Source organism: Hemicordylus capensis, chromosome 1 (assembly GCF_027244095.1).
Source record: "Hemicordylus capensis ecotype Gifberg chromosome 1, rHemCap1.1.pri, whole genome shotgun sequence".
Taxonomy (NCBI): domain Eukaryota; kingdom Metazoa; phylum Chordata; class Lepidosauria; order Squamata; family Cordylidae; genus Hemicordylus; species Hemicordylus capensis.
Window position 1 is genome coordinate 56,479,574 of NC_069657.1, and position 16,209 is coordinate 56,495,782.

The 16,209-nt window shown below is 40.4% G+C and overlaps 1 protein-coding gene across 13 annotated transcripts in view; it reads right to left on the reverse strand.

The window, feature by feature from the left end:
- The window catches only part of NPAS3 (neuronal PAS domain protein 3), a 1,129,936-nt gene that overhangs the window by 841,181 nt on the left and 272,546 nt on the right, over nt 1–16,209 (reverse strand). The window lies entirely within an intron of this gene.

Genomic DNA, 16,209 nt, shown 5'->3' on the forward strand with positions numbered 1-16,209 from the left:
CCTGATTCTCTGTACATAGTGCAAATCTGAATATGTGTACAGTGACATATTATTATTTTTTTACCTGTAGCCCCTTTGGGGGGCTTCCTAAAGGCTGGGGGGGTTGCAAAGGTTCCTCCCCCCCACTGGCCTCTAGGGCCTCGCAGGGACCATTTGAGCATGTGCAGTGGCCATTTTAAAAAATCTTGTTTTAAAAATGGCCACTGAAAACAAAATGGCTACCGCGCATGCTCAAATGGCCTCTACAAGGCCTGGCATGACCTAGGGCCTCACAGAGGCCATTTGAGCATGCACGGTGGCCATTTTGTTTTTGGCAGCCTTTTTTGTTAAAAAAGTTAATTTTACAAAATGGCGCCCCCCTTCAAGTGGCGCCCAGGGCACGTGCCCTGCCTGCCCTAGCCCTAGATACGCCCCTGGCTATCCACCCCCAGCACAGTACCTCCAGCAACTGTTGCTGGTGTCTTTCTTATGTTTCTTTTTAGATTGTGAGCCCTTTTGGGACCGAAATCCATCCTATTTATTTATTATTTCTCTGTGTAAACCGCCCTGAGTCATTTTTGGAAGGGCGGTATAGAAACTGAATTATTATTATTATTATTATTATTAATATCTACTGTCCCTCTTTTTACCAAGCCATCACAGGGTTTTCCTCAGAGCAAGATATGACGCCTTACCATCAGTGATGTTATCTGGAAGGTTTTCGAAACCCCCTCTGGCCAGCCAGTTATGCCCCTGTGGTTCAGGTGAAGTTGAATCTGTCCACCCTGTGCTGCTCTTTTGTCCTTTTTATAATGATAGCCGGTGCAGTCTTATTTCTCCCTTGCTATCACGCTTTCTCGGCCGGACTGCTGAATATTTACGCCACACTCCTCCTTGTAGATAAGAAACCTTCTACCACCTACAAGGGTGCCAAATTTTGTGCAGCTACTGTTAAGCTCCATCAACAGCTAACCTCCAGCCCTTCTTTTTAGATGTTGTTACATGAGGCTTCTATGGAGTATTCTGTATGATTTACTTCTTATCTGAATGTAGTATCATCTGTTTGTATGTATAACTGATCATATATTGTAATAAAGCTATTCATTCATTCATTCATTCATTCACAAAGAAATACAATCAGAGGATCAGTCATGGGAGAGTAGAAATAGTAGGAATGAGAAACAAATTGGATTGCTCTTTGATATTTCAATATATGGAAGCAGCACTTAGGAGTAGGAGATAGTTACATATATTCCAGAGACCTGTCAATGAAGTCAAGCTGATGGAGACCAAGAGTAATTCAATTAAAGCAACAACAACAAAAAGGTTTTGTTAACTGGGATAATTATGGGGGTGGCAGCTCCACCTGAACTGCAAAAAGTGAGGAAATTTGATGACCCATGATGTTCATGCCAGGGTATGAGACCTGATATCCAGTTTGAAATATTGTACTGGAGGACAACTAACTGGGGATTACTATTAAGGAGAATTTGGTAACATGTGCCTCTAAGGATATGGTGAATGCTGTTATCTCTGCAGGCAACTACAGTCAGCACAATTAATAATAGAGGTGATAATACTCATCATATTCTCAGGCACATGTTGCCAATACCACAGCCTTTACTGTTGCCAGTAGCCTATGCAAGTAACGGACTGGAACATGGAGAACCTAGCCAAATTGTTTTTATCGTTATGTTTTCTAAAATGGAGGAACCCATATGCACCACACTTAATATAAATGCATTCAGAACAAAGAAAGTGAAAATACTGCTTTAGCATTTCCGGGTGAAATAAAGAGGCAAACCTGAGTGCTTGGGTCGGAAACAAGCCACAATTTTATTTGACAAACATCAAGTGTACTACATACTTGAGTTTCTCTTTCACAACAACCCCGTGAATTAGGTAAGGCTGAGAGAGAAGTGACTGGCCCAGAGTCACCCAGCTAGTTTCATGGCTGAATGGAGATTTGAACTCGGGTCTCCCCGGTCCTAGTCCAGCACTCTAACCACTACACCACGCTGGCTAATAAATAAAGTTGTGGCTGGTTTTAAACGAGGTGCAAGAGTACATTAAGTATTGTTCTGTGTTTTATTCTATAACAAGACTGACATATGCTTATACATTTGTTATTGTATGGAGAATGTCAACTTACTACACTGTATGGTGGCTGTGTTCTGGTTGTGTTCACTAAAATAAATAAATGTGACCATAGCACTATATGGGCCATAGCAAATATTGGGTTTCACCACCTCCCAATATCAAGATGCACAGCAGGTTATTAAAAAATAATAATCTACAGCTTATGCCCAACAACCCTGTGAGGTACCTTAGGCAGCGATTTAGTGCTGTGTTTAAAAAAAACAACAACTACAAACACATCTTTTTAAAGAGGCTTTTAATGCTCCATCCATCTTTGGTTATATCTGGTAGATTCTTTAGTTTTTATAGTTCTCAATTTTTAGCTTTTAAAATAACTTTTACTGATTGTGGTTTTTAACCTGACTTTTAACTTGTTTACTTAATTGGGTTAATTTTATTATTTTTATTGCATATTGTATCTATTTTATTGTTGTGAGCCGCCCCAAACAGGAGTGTACTGGAGGGATGGGATATAAATATTTTAAATAATAATAATAAAAAAATAAAAATAAAATAAAAATAATTAAAACACACACAGACACACACACACACCTGAGACAAGAGATTTGTTGGCCCCAGATTTGTTGTCCCCAAATGGGGAATAGACTTTCTCCCCCATGGCTGTGATCCTTCTATTGGTTCTAGCGATCATTTTAATCCCCCACAGTCTTATTGCCTCTCATCATCCATTGAAAAGTCAGAAACTTATATCTTAGCATGTAAACACGAGGTGAGGGTGATTAAAATATGTGCTAGGGATGTGCACCAAATGGCATTTGCATTCCGTTTCAAGGTCAGAATGGAACACAAATGCTCAGATCATTCCACCAGAAAAACTGGACTCCAAAATGGTTCTCTTCTGGCCTCTACGCATGTGTGGCAGCCATTTGCATGGTGATGCTGACCACACAAATGGCTGAGGCCAGAAGAGCACCATTTTGGACTCCAAAACGGCGATCAGATTGTTTTGAGTGTTCCAACTCGAAACAGGGTTGTTCCGTTCCATGCTCAGAACAGGCCCTTCACTTTGAAGAGTGTTCTGTTCCAAGCTCGGAACACTCAAACCATGATCCATTCTACACATTCCTAGATATGTGCCTCTGCCTCCCTCCACTCCAATCAGCTAAGCCATGAATGAGGTCTCCCGTTTTTCTCTCCTCACAAAGTTCTTTAGAATACTCTTCACTAACTGAGCATGTGTGAATCTGATGTTACCACAGAACCTAATAAGAGTTATTTTCTTAATTTGAAGACATTCAAAACATATTTATTTTGCCAAACCTATGAAAGGCACTCATATGGAAGACAGACTATGAAAGATGCCTTTCCCAAAGAAATTGGGTCAGTGTGGGCTTCACATACCAATGAACCTCTATAACCAACTAAGTTGCTAACATTTTGTGACAACAACCAGTAGGTCACAAGGGCAGGTCAGCAAGCTGATGACACAGCAGTAGTAAAGAACTATCAGTAAATATAGTGGAAAGGGAAGAAATATGGGGAGGAGGGAAGAATGAGATTTGACACGTAAGAACAAGTGTTCCACTAATCCAATATGAAGAGAACGGCCTTGAGAATAGCAGAGGGAGGAAACGGAATCTGAAGGGGAAGATCTATTATGACACAGTGCTGGTGACTCTTCAGATCTTGGTCTGGGAGACACCGTATTTTACAAGCAATACATCTCATTGATTTCCAAAACTGTTATATAGTTGGTGTATTTTTCTGGATCAGCTTAAGAACACATTGGTGCCATGGTAACAATAAGACTATTCTATTTCATTTTTATGTAGAATGTTAAAGAGCTGAAAGTGGCCTTGTGGTTTGTAACAGACTAAAAGGAAGAAGTTCCCTTCCATTCACAAAGTGACGTTACTGTCATTTCAATTACCTGAAGCTATTAGTTAACAAGACCAGAACATTTGTCTATTTTGCTGAACAAAAGTTATCTCAAAATATTCTGTGTTTGATTTTAATAACGTCTCTATATTTCTATATTTTTAAATATTATTGAAAGCCAGTATGGTATAATAAAATGTTGGACTAAGATTCAGGTTCAAATCTCCACCTAGCCATTAACCTCAGTGGATGACCTTATTTTTATTTATTTTTATTTATTGTTAAATTTATATACTGCCTTTCATTAAAAACAATCCCAAGGCTGTTTACAAAAGTTAAAACACATATAATAAAAATGACAGTTAAAAGTATTAAGCTAAAAATATAAAAACAAATCGGATTTAAAATATATAATATACAAACAAAAAAATATACATGTGTAAAAACACACAAAAGCAGCAATAAAACAATCATGTAAAGGCCTGGATAAAAAGCCAAGATTTAACCAGCATTCTAAAAACTGTGATGGCGTCCGAGGAGTGAATAGCCACTGGGAGAGCATTCCAAAGCCTGAGGACAGCAACAGAGAAGGCCCTGTCCCACGTGCACCTTAATCATGACCTTGACCTTGGGTCTCTCTCTCTCTCTCTCTGCCTATCCCACCTCACAGGGTCGTTGTGAAGATAAAATGTATGTAAGAAGAAGATCTAACAACACTACACTGAACTCCTTTGTGGAATAGTGGGATAAAAATATTGGGATGGGGGGACAATAATCAATTATACTCTAAAATAGCCAGCCCTATTTCCTTTTCTTTTTTCCACCAAGTTCCTGTAGAACAAAAATGTGTGTTAATTGAATGGTGAATTTCACTCCTAATAAAAATTACTTCTTTTACAAGAAATTTTGGAGAATAAAGACAAATCACTATATTCAATATATTTGGATAATAAATATAAATCACTATATTCAAACAGAAATGAAATGCCTATAACTTACAAGTTCCAATTATAATTGTCCTAGCAAAACATTAATCATGATGATGATAAGCAAGGTGTGTGATTGTAGGAATTGCATACTGGAGAACTGCATACTTTTATGGGCAAAGTACAAAGTTTTGGTTATAATCTATAAAGCCCTATAACCGATAAAGCCCTGAACAGCTTGGGCCCTGGGTATTTAACAGAACGTCTTCTTTGCTATGAACCGCACCGCCCATTGAGATCATCTGGAGAGGTTCGTCTGCAGTTGTCACTGGCTTGTCTGGTGGCAACTCAGGGACGGGCCTTCTTCATTGCTGCCCCAAGGCTTTGGAACACACTTCCTGCTGAAATAAGAGCCTCCCCATCTCTTACAACTTTTAAAAGGGCAGCAACACATTTGTTCATCCAGGCTTTTAATTAGATATTGTTTTAATTGTGTTTTGATAGTTTTAACTTTTTAAATTTTAATTGTTGAAATAGGTTAATCTTTTTATTGGTTGTTTTTATTGTCTTGTAAACCGCCCAGAGAACTTGCGTTTTGGGCAATATAAAAATATGTTAAATATATAAATAAATAAAATAAAGGCCCCTATTGGGATACAGTGCCGCTCTGGGTTATGTACACACAAGTACTTGGACTAGTTCAGACAGAACTACACAGAACCAACCCTTTTCCTGTGGTAAAAGATGTGAGTGCACCAGAAGCACACACACCTCCTCTCCAGAAAGCTATTCCTTAGGGAGTGGTTCATCCAAACTACTATTTTACATTTGCTGGTCAATGACCAAATAAACTTATCTCTCTACTACTCTACATGAAGTCCAAATACTACTTTAAGGCAGTACTGGAGGATGTGTAGAGGAGCTGTTGAACCATGCCTCCACAAAATTACAGAATGGTAATTATGAAATTACAGAATAGTGCACTGGTCAAATCTTCTACCCTCATCTCCCCATCACATACACATATCTTCCTTTTCAACCCTGTATCTGCCTTAGAAAGGCCAAAAGTATAATACAGGAACCTCTGGTTGGTTGGTGGTCCTGTTTGCTTTTAAACCAATCAGCGTAAGGCCACCAACTTTTGGTAACCATTTCGTTATATGGAAGAATGCAAAGCGGCACATGCATGGACACCCTTGGCGACTCCATTGACTCCATCTGCAAAGCCAAATCTCACCTTCCATCTGCATCATGCATACTATGTGATGCAATGTTGAAAATGTTATGACAGCCTTATATATAATGTAGTATAAAATGGTAAATTCTGTCAAAGAAGAGGGCAACAAATGAATAAGCGAACTTTCAAAAGTGAGTTTTAAACAAATAGCATAAGCCTCAAAAACCAGGCAAGTTCTTAGCTCAGGGATATCATAAGAAGATGTTATATCATCCAAGATGTTTTATTTATAATTGGTACTTTGAAGGCACTGAAGAATACAAACATAAGGTTAACATCACAGTCAGTATTTTACTTCTCAGTAGCAGTGTGGTAATGGTAATGCCAAGATTATGGGGGTACAGTTGTAGCTGCTTCTTCTTTTTTGCAATTGAAGAAGTTGCAAACTTCTCCGACAACAGGTTTTTAATCAAACTGAGGATTTTGCAGAGAAGCAAGCTAGGCATTATAATCATTGAGGAGAAAAAACCTTGAGCCAGACTTTCAAAGTTAGGCAATGATAAACAAGAGGGGGGAAAGAGGGATACATTCCCCCAACACAGTAAAAAGTATAAATAATTTTGCCATGTGATATTTAAATTTTCATGATTCCACTGGACAAGGGAGAGCTGTGATCCATAACTTTAATTTCAAGAGAACTAGTGTGTCACTACTAGTATTCATATGAGACTGAACTGTGAACCAAGAGGACGGTCTCCAATTCCAATCTTGCTCCTGTCATGAAATCATTAATCACTAATCAATCACTCCACTTTCATCATTACGTGGCCTTAAACAAGGCTCCAATAGCTTCCACCCCAATCTGCAATATAGAAAAAATACTACTGAACTTTTAATGAATCAGAATCAGAATCAGAACTTTTAATGAACTGCTTTAGATATTAATGAGATAATGTTTGCGAAGTACTCTGAACACTCTCATGTGCTATAAAACTGGATGGGACCAATAACATTGGTCACTAGAGATGCATAGCCCTTTTGCCAACACTCTTCTCTATTAAAAGAACCAGAGGTTGGCAAAAGAAAACTCCCACACACAGAGCAGCATGCTCAGGAAGAAGGAAGTGACATGGGACTGGATTATGCTCCAAATGCTATTTTGAAATACATAAATTTAGAAGTGTGTTTTTAACCAGTGAGACTTCTGAATAGTTCTGCACCAAAATGTTCACTTATTTTGCTTTTTATCCAAAGTAATGCCTTCAAAGGACACAAACATTTCTCCAATAGTCTTTAAATTGTCATTTTCACTGTCTGGATAGGACTTAATTATCCTTCCTAGAGTGATCCCAATCCATCAGGAATCACATACTGAGAGATATTAGCTATTCTGACTTAAGTGCTGATGTCACTAACGGCAAACAAACTCAACTAGAATGACGGCTACTGTCAATTTGGTTTTAGATATTCTATCCTGGATACTTTTAGCTACTCTCTCTTTTAACATGTAATCAACCTATATTTTATGCTGATCCATGACCGTAATAAAGACTGATTTGATTTGAAAGCTACATGGGTGATCCCAGCTGATTAGGAATCACTGAGGGCAAACAAAGCCTACTCAACAAGAAAATAACTCTAAATGGTGTCATACTTTCATCCCCTTTCACAGCAATCCCATCCCATCCCACCCCTCCCCACCCAAAAAAAATCATGAAAAGGAGGATTAAAAAAAAAAAAAAAAACATTAGGCAGGTTCACACAACTACCTATAAGTACTTACAAGTAGGTGCAAGAAGAACCAGAGGTTGCAGAGAGCACACACTGAGTCCATCCAAGTCTGGTTCCTGATCTTGGTTACCTTCTTCTGCTGTAGATTTTAGTCTGAAACCAGGATTTGAAGTTGGCTTGACAAAGTTAGTCAAATCTAAGCAAGAAGTGGGTAACCAGGATTAGGGACTTGGGCAGGTTCAGACAAGAAGCCTGATACTTCCTGAAAGCACTCCAGTTCCTCTGTTGCTAGCACTGCTCTTCTGCAGGCTCGCAGAAGCCTCTCTGCTTATGCTTGAGACCACAGGCTTGTTAATTCTCACTCTTGACATGCTCGGGATCATGAGCTCTATGTTTATTGGCACATGGGAACCATTCACTTAGCATGCAGTGGAACAGTTACCCCCAGATTTAGCAACTACCAAAGCCAAATTGAAAGGGAACTAGCCTTGTGCCTTCCCGACGCTGGGATGCCTAGGTAGATTCCAGAGTTAGCTCGCAAAGTTAACTTTTCATTCAAGGTCTCTCTCTGTACAGAGATTGACCCTCTCTTGGTCTATCTCCCCTACATAGATGCCTCAAATGAGCTAAAAACCAATTACCTCAGCAGGGCAGTCAGATAAGTCTCTAGCTGCAAGCACATGCCTTCCTTCACCTCACCCCCTTGAACTTGCCCTACATTCCTCTGGCATGGAGAGCGGGGGCAGGCACTCTGCAACTTGCCTATAACTTATTACAAGGGTCCAGCCCAGCTCAGGGCTGCAAATAAGGTAGTAATAAAGCAGGCCTGCTCAACATTTGCTCCCCCCATCACCTGTTTTTAGACTACTAGTCCCCAGGCGTGGCTCGTGAACTCTCCTCCGGGGAGAGTACCTTGTGTGGCGGGCAGCTTCTTTAAGGTAAACGGAGCCGGTGCTCTGTGCCACCCAGCAGCCCCCACAGTGGGGAATCACCTCCGCCACTCCCCTGGCCGCTGGCGGGGGCTCACCTCTGCGGGAGCCAGGTGAGTGGCAGAGGTGATTCCCCACTGCGGGGGCTGCTGGGCGGCACAGAGCACCGGCTCCGTTTACCTTAAAGAAGCCGCCCGCCACACACACCCCGGGGGAGAGTTCACGAGCTGCGCCTGCTACTCCCATAATCCCCAGCCACAGTGGCCAATAGCCAGGGATTATGGGAGCTGTAGGCCAACATTCTGCAGGAAGGCTAAAGTTGAGCAGCCCTGTAAGAAAGACTCCCTTCCTATCAGAAGAAAAGTGGGCAATGGAAACTCAGAGGTGTACTCATTAAAATACTGATTATCTTACTAGGTTTTTCCAACCTAAGAGATACCATGTTTGCATGTCCATTTACTCTATTTACATAACAGGGTGTACTTGACCCATTCAAAACATTGTGTTGTAGTGCAGCATAGCAAACACAGACAATGGGACCTTTTGAGATTCCTGGAAACTATCCTATTCAAGAAAGGAAAGCAACTGGAATGTTGCCTCAGGACACTTTTTGGGCTATAATTGCCCCTGGTTCCTTAAGCCAGTATGCTCCATTTGGTTTCCAGTGCGCATAATTTGGTTCTTATACCTTGGAGTCACCTATGATTTGGACACTAGATCTGACACCCACCATTATACTCAGCCATGTCTTGTTCTGTGTGTCAATCATGCTTCCAGCCTCCAGATCAGCCTTCTTGCCTGATCTGGTCTGCCCAGCCAACACTGGAGCTACCAGAAGTTGGCTATTCGAGAACAGACACATTTTGGATCTACCATTGCCGCCTAACCCCCTTGGTTTCCTGCTACTGCCTGCTGCTTCCCACTCCATCACTGAGGAAAGAGGTCCTTTGGCTGCACCAGAGCCACGAGGGTCCATTTGCCACTAAATGAAGGACAAGGTTGTGTGATAATCACTGCACCCCTTTGGGTATTCCTATCCCTGCTCCTTTTCCAAAAACCTATTTCACTCAAGTCTCCTTTCTCAAGTCAGCCTGGAAGTAATTTTGATTTGGACACTAAACTAAATCTCCTCTTTGCATTTATCTGGTTAATCTTGTACCGTGTTTTAGTAGTAATATTGCTTTAATCATCTTTCTTATTCCACTGTATCTCTACCTTACAATAAAACCTTGTTAGTTTTTAAACTTCATCCTCTCTCTCAGTTCATTTTCCTGTAGCCAAAGCTTTGAAAAAATTATTCTGACATGGAACTGCTACACTCCAGCTCGCTAATTCCCCAAACAAAGCTCAAACACAATTTTGGGGTGTTCACCAATCACCCCAGGGCAGTTCCATTAACACCTCTTGTATCTACTTTGTACCTCCCATTAACATGTTTACAACATTCACCCCTAAATTTCAGCTCTGACATTTATACCTGAGAAAAAGAAACACATAAGAAATATATCAGATATATATCCTAATATCAGATATATCATATCTTAATTTTATCTTAATAAGATATATCATATCTTAATTAAGGCATATCAGATTTATCTTAATTTTCTTAAAGCAATTATAACCTGTGCTTAAGAAATATTGGTTCAGTTCACCAGTCAGACAAAATACTTTACTCAGCAGATGGTTCCTCGAGCTAGGTTGGTACATTACCTGTCATGATTTTTTCACTCATCAGGAATCATTTTTTACTAGTCATGGAGAAGTAGACTAGTAGATTTGCTAATTTCTGATTATAACCAATACCTGCTCACTTCTAAAAATGAGAGTACAGCTGATATGTGCTGCTGTATTTGGGCCAAATACAGAATATAAATGCTGAGCAATGGTGAAACCAAGGCTCACTATACCAGTAAAAGACCTAAAATCACTCACAGAAACATAACAAAGGTTAAACAAGCATATAACATTCAAAACAGTTTGAGGCAATATCTGACAAAAAGTCTATAATCAATTCTTCATGCTTAACAAAGTGTAGGAATTGGAATGTTGTTTTTCAAGACAATTAAATTTCTTCTGTGCTTGTGTATTTTATTTTATACATTAATGTACATCATATATATATATATATATATATATATATATATATATATATATCCAAAAATATATATCTCCAATATATTTCAATTTCTAAAAGAGTTGGAAATGTTATGTTCCTTATCAACACATAAAAAGAGCACCTGTGGGTGAAAGGGAGGTATTGGCCGACTCGGGATAACCCATAGATATGTCGATTTTGCAAAAATCTAAAGAAAAAACCCTAAGAGGGCAAACATACCCCCAAACCATCCATTGTAACTCAATAGAGGGGAATGTTCATGGACTCAGAAGGCAGTTAACAGACAACCATGTGGGCAGAGCTAAGGGAACACAGTGGTGAGGGAAGGGCATAGGGCCTGAACTAAAAGAGCAGGGAATTTCTCAGGTTAAAAAATATGCCCTCAAGCCAGTCACAACCTCTTATGCCTCCAAAGGGAGAAAGCTGCCTAGAACTTTCACTATGTTCATGCACGGGCTCAGGTAACAACAAAGGCACACCAGGAAGGTCAATATTTGTATAAATATTATTGTTAAGTAATTCTTCCAGACCTTTTTTAAAAAAAGCTTGGATTTAGTATTTAAATGCTTTTAATGTATTTTATGTTAGTATGTTAAATGATTTTACTTGTTTTGTGAACCGCCCTGAGCTGTTTTGGATGGAAGGTATATACATGAAATAACCAAAAAATGTTTCTATAGAACTGCATTGAAATTTGAATTAGATGTAAAATCAACCATTTAATAAATTTGAATTCCCTCAAATAATCTAGGGCAACATAGTTAACATACTGGAGCAGAGCACAAAACAAAACTGAAAAGACTTTTTAAAGAAACAATTCTGATTTTTTTTTTCCCACCACAGCAGCTAAAACTTTTTAGGAAAATCTAAAATCTTTTAATAAACCAGAAATTTGTTTTTTGTTTTAGGTTCAGAAGCAAGCTGAGCCAATTAGTCTATGGTACTCAGTATACCTTGTTAGAAGTGGTTTACAGTATAGCTTTTAAAAAGTGACCAGTCATATTTGGAAGTGTTCAAAGGAGCTTGTTAGCCAAATAGGATCTTATATAGATAGCAAAGTACAACCTTCATTAATGCAAAAATGTAGAAAGAATATTGTAAGAGAACAACAATTTTCAAGAATGACACAGAAAAGAAATTGTTTATATACAGAAAAATAGTATTGGTTCTAAAATGAGGAGCAACAGCAACTTCAGTAACTTCTTGCAGTGATACCAGCAACAATGTCCATAAAGATATAATATTTTCCTCTTCCCTTATACGTATACAAACTTACTGTGCCTTGCAAAGCAGAAATAATTCATAGATAAGAGATTACCAATACTCAGAACAAATTCCTTTTTAATGGATTTTGAAAAATGGAACATACATATTGGGCTAGGAGCGTGAAAACAATCTGAGCTGACAAACCAGTATATTCCCAGATACACATATTGTCAGCTGAAAGCAGATATATATATATATTTGTGTCTCCCCTTTTTATAAAGACACTTAAGATGTGGCTGTAATTATCCTGGCTTGTTTGAAAGGCTACCACCATTTTAAAGTGGGCAAACTCCATTTTGGGAGACAATCAAGCTTGTGTAACCCCTGCTCTTTAAGGGTTAAAATATTAGGTGATATAGGCTTGACCAGTAGGGGGCTGCAAGTTGAATAGGGATTACTTTCTTATGAGGCAAGACTACAACACCAGGGGCTTTTTAGCTTAGAAAAAAGACGACTGTGGGGAGACCTGATAGAGGTCTATAAAATCATTAATGGTTTGGAGAATCTGGAGAGAGAAAAATTATTTTCCCTCTCACACAACACTAGAATCAGGGGTCACTCTATGAAATTGATTGCCAGGAGTCTAGGACCAACAAACGGAAGTACTTTTTCACACAATGTGTGATCCACTTGTGGAACTCTCTGCCACAGGACGTAGTGACAGCCAACAACCTGGATGGCTTTAAGAGGGGTTTTGATAACTTCATGGAGGAGAGGTCCATCAATGGCTACTAGTCGGAGGGCTGTGGGCCACCTCCAGTCTCAAAAGGCAGGATGGCTCTGAGAACCAGTTGCAGGGGAGTAATGGCAGGAGAGAGGGCACGCCCTCAACTCTTGCCTGTGGCTTCCAGCAGCATCTGGTGGGCCACTGTGAGAAACAGAATGCTGGACTAGATGGGCCTTGGGCCTGATCCAGCAGGGCTGTTCTTTTCTTATGTTATGTACCATATATGGTTAAAAAAAAAAAGGCACAAACCTGAGAGGATCCAGAGGCCTGCAGAAGCAGGTCGCTAGAGAGCTCCTGTGAGCTGGTTGTTTGCTAAGCCTATATTTATTACTTTCAGACTTCAAGAAGAAAGAACAGTAACATCAGACTGTGTCTCAATGCCACAGCCAAGAAGGGACTCTCTCAAACAACAGAATTTGCAAAATAAAAAGAGTTACAGAGACTTTGCTCAGACTCGTGTGTCCGAAACTGAAGTAGGTGTGTGTGTGTGTGTGTATTTTACCCCAAACCTCAGTTTGGGGCACATGAGTCTGAGCAAGTCTCTGTAACTTTTTATTTTGCAGATTCTGTTGTTTGTGTTAAGAAATATAAACTTTAAATTGCAAATTTATCATTTAATTGTTATAATGGTGATCGTTTATATGGAAAGCTAGAGGAAAATAAATCCCACAAGTCAGAATTACACTGCCAACTGTAAAATAATCCATACATAGTGTAAAGAAAGTGTTATATTTGCATAGTTGATCAGTCATATCAGGGCCAGATCAAGGCATTTTGCTACTTACAAAGTGAAGGACTGGATGGTGCTTCCAGCAGTATGGGCAAGCAAGCACATGTCGTCTATAGCTGCTTTTTTGGGACCTGTGGGCGGGGAAAGAGCAATTTGCAGAGGCCCCCTACATCAATCTTAATTTCTTGTACTAGAATTCTAATGTTCCATCCAGATTCAAAATAAGTGTTGCTTGTTCAAATGCAGAATAAACAGCTTTCCTAGCCTCTTACACAGGCATAGAGACGTCATAAGACTCTAGACCTGTCTCCCAGAGGTACATAGGAAACTGCCATATACTGAGACAGACCATTGGTTGCAGGCAGGAATATCTCTCTCAACCCTATCTTAGGGAAGCTAGGGAGGGAACTTGCTGGAAAACAGGCTGCTAGTTGTTTAACCACCCTTCATTTTGTTAAATTTAGGTCAGCCTTTGCTATTACCTTCAGCCTTGCTTCAAAGGCGGTTCTCTAAAATAAACCCTATTTTGGGGTTGCGTATATGTGGGGAGGGTAGTTTGGAAACAGTCACTCATATTCTTTTATACTGTTCCCTTTATTGTGATTCTAGGAGTGAATTACTGCATCCATTACTGCATACCAGCAATTCCCTGGTAGGTCTGATCCTTTTTATCTTAATTATTGTTTGGCTGATACCAATTATGAAGTCACCAAAGTGGTAGCCAAATTTATTTATGGGGTGATGAGACAGACATATTGCCATGGTCTTTTATAAGTTTGATCTTATGGTAGTTTTAGTTCTTACCTGTATGTATTGTTATATTTATTCCACTTATTGTAATTCTGAACGGCTGTGTTATGGTCACCTTTGTTTTTGTTTGGCCTATGGCTGCAATAAAAGAACTACTACTACCACCACCAGGGAGGGAACCTGAAACCCTCTGCTCTTCCCAGAGTGGCTTCATCCCCTGAGGGGAATTTCTTAAAGTGCTCACATGAGGTCTCCCCTTCAAATGCAACCAGGGCAGATCCTGTTTAGCTAAGGAAACAAGTCATGCTTGCTACCACAAGACCAGCTCTCCTACTACAACACTAAGGCTAAGATACAAGGCTTTTGTTTCACTAGTCATGCCTGAGGCAAGTCCTACTCTGTCTCCTGTCCTGAGGGTACACTAGCTGGAGCAGCATACAGCTGGGGGACCCCATGGCATCACTGACAACCCACTGGGTGGCACTTCCACTGTTCTCCACTCTCTCCCCATACCCTTACTTGGAGTTACAGCAGCCAGGCTGCAAAGCACTATGCTCACCAGGGCCTAGATTAAACCCTACAGTACTTTTTCTTTGCAGCCCTGAACAGGCCAACGTTACATAAGAACAGCCCTGCTGGATCAGGCCCAAGGCCCACCTAGTCCAGCATCCTGTTTCGCACAGTAGCCCACCAGATGCCACGGGAAGCCACAGGCAGGAGTTGAGGGCATGCCCTCTCTCCTGCTGTTACTCCCCTGCAACTGGTACGTTGAAAATCTAAATCTACAGGACTCCAAAAGTGTATGATGAAACACTTTTGTTGCAATGTAAAGTAACTATCACAATACCAGGGATGTAGCTATAATTGAACCAGGAGGGCATGCCCTCAACTCCTGCCTGTAGGCTTCCAGCAGCATCTTGTGGACCACTGTCTGAAACAGGATGCTGGACTAGATGGGCCTTTGGCCTGATCCAGCAGGGCTGTTCTTATGTTTTTAACCAGGAGGTGTGGGTCAAGTATCCCACCAGCTGAGTGAAAGTTTGCACCTTGCTTTCCTCCTCCCCCCTCTCCAAAGAAGAAGGTAGGGCAAGGCCCATCTTATTTTGTCCCAGGGCCCACTCCAGCCTTGCTACAATGAAAAAACAACCAAGTCCTGCCCTACTTTAAAGTGCATTTTTGTATTGTGAATTTCTCACAATAAAGGAGAAGAGGTTATCAATACTGCAGAAAGCCCTTCATACTCAGCAAGATGTGCAGACACAAAAAACTAGGCTCCTTCCATAGAGCCCAACCATGAACAATGTACCAACCAATGTACCAAGGAATGAACAATGTACAAACTCCAATATTCATTTTCCACACTGGAAAGACACAACAGGCAGCAGAGCAATAAAAATGAATAGCGACTTACCTGTCTGTTTTGCAGTTGCACAGACAGGTAGGGAAACAGCTTCAGTAGTAACAACCCCAGAGAGTCTCTACAGCCAGTGAGTAAGACCCAAGACCACAAAACTCTAAAATTCACCTATGAAGCCATCTATGCACCATCTGTGAAATTTTGCACTCTGGGCTTTTCTTCCCAGGCATAATCTTCCCAACTTCAAGTGGGAAGGCTAAAGGCTAGTGTTAGCTGTTTTATTTTTATTTTTGGTCTTTTTCTTTTCTTTGGCACACATTTCCCTGATTATAAGAGACAGAGGAGCTATTCTTACGATCACAAAAATCAGGCTAGGAAAATCCTAGCCCAATTTTTGTGATCGTAAGAACCACCGGGCTCGCAGCCAAGCCCGGTGGTTTTGGAGCAGCTAACCCACTCCTGTAGCCCGCCCCTTAGCCTGGGTTTGTGGAGCGCTTACTCCACAAACCCAGGCTATTTGCTTGTGAGTAGCCATGGTGTGAG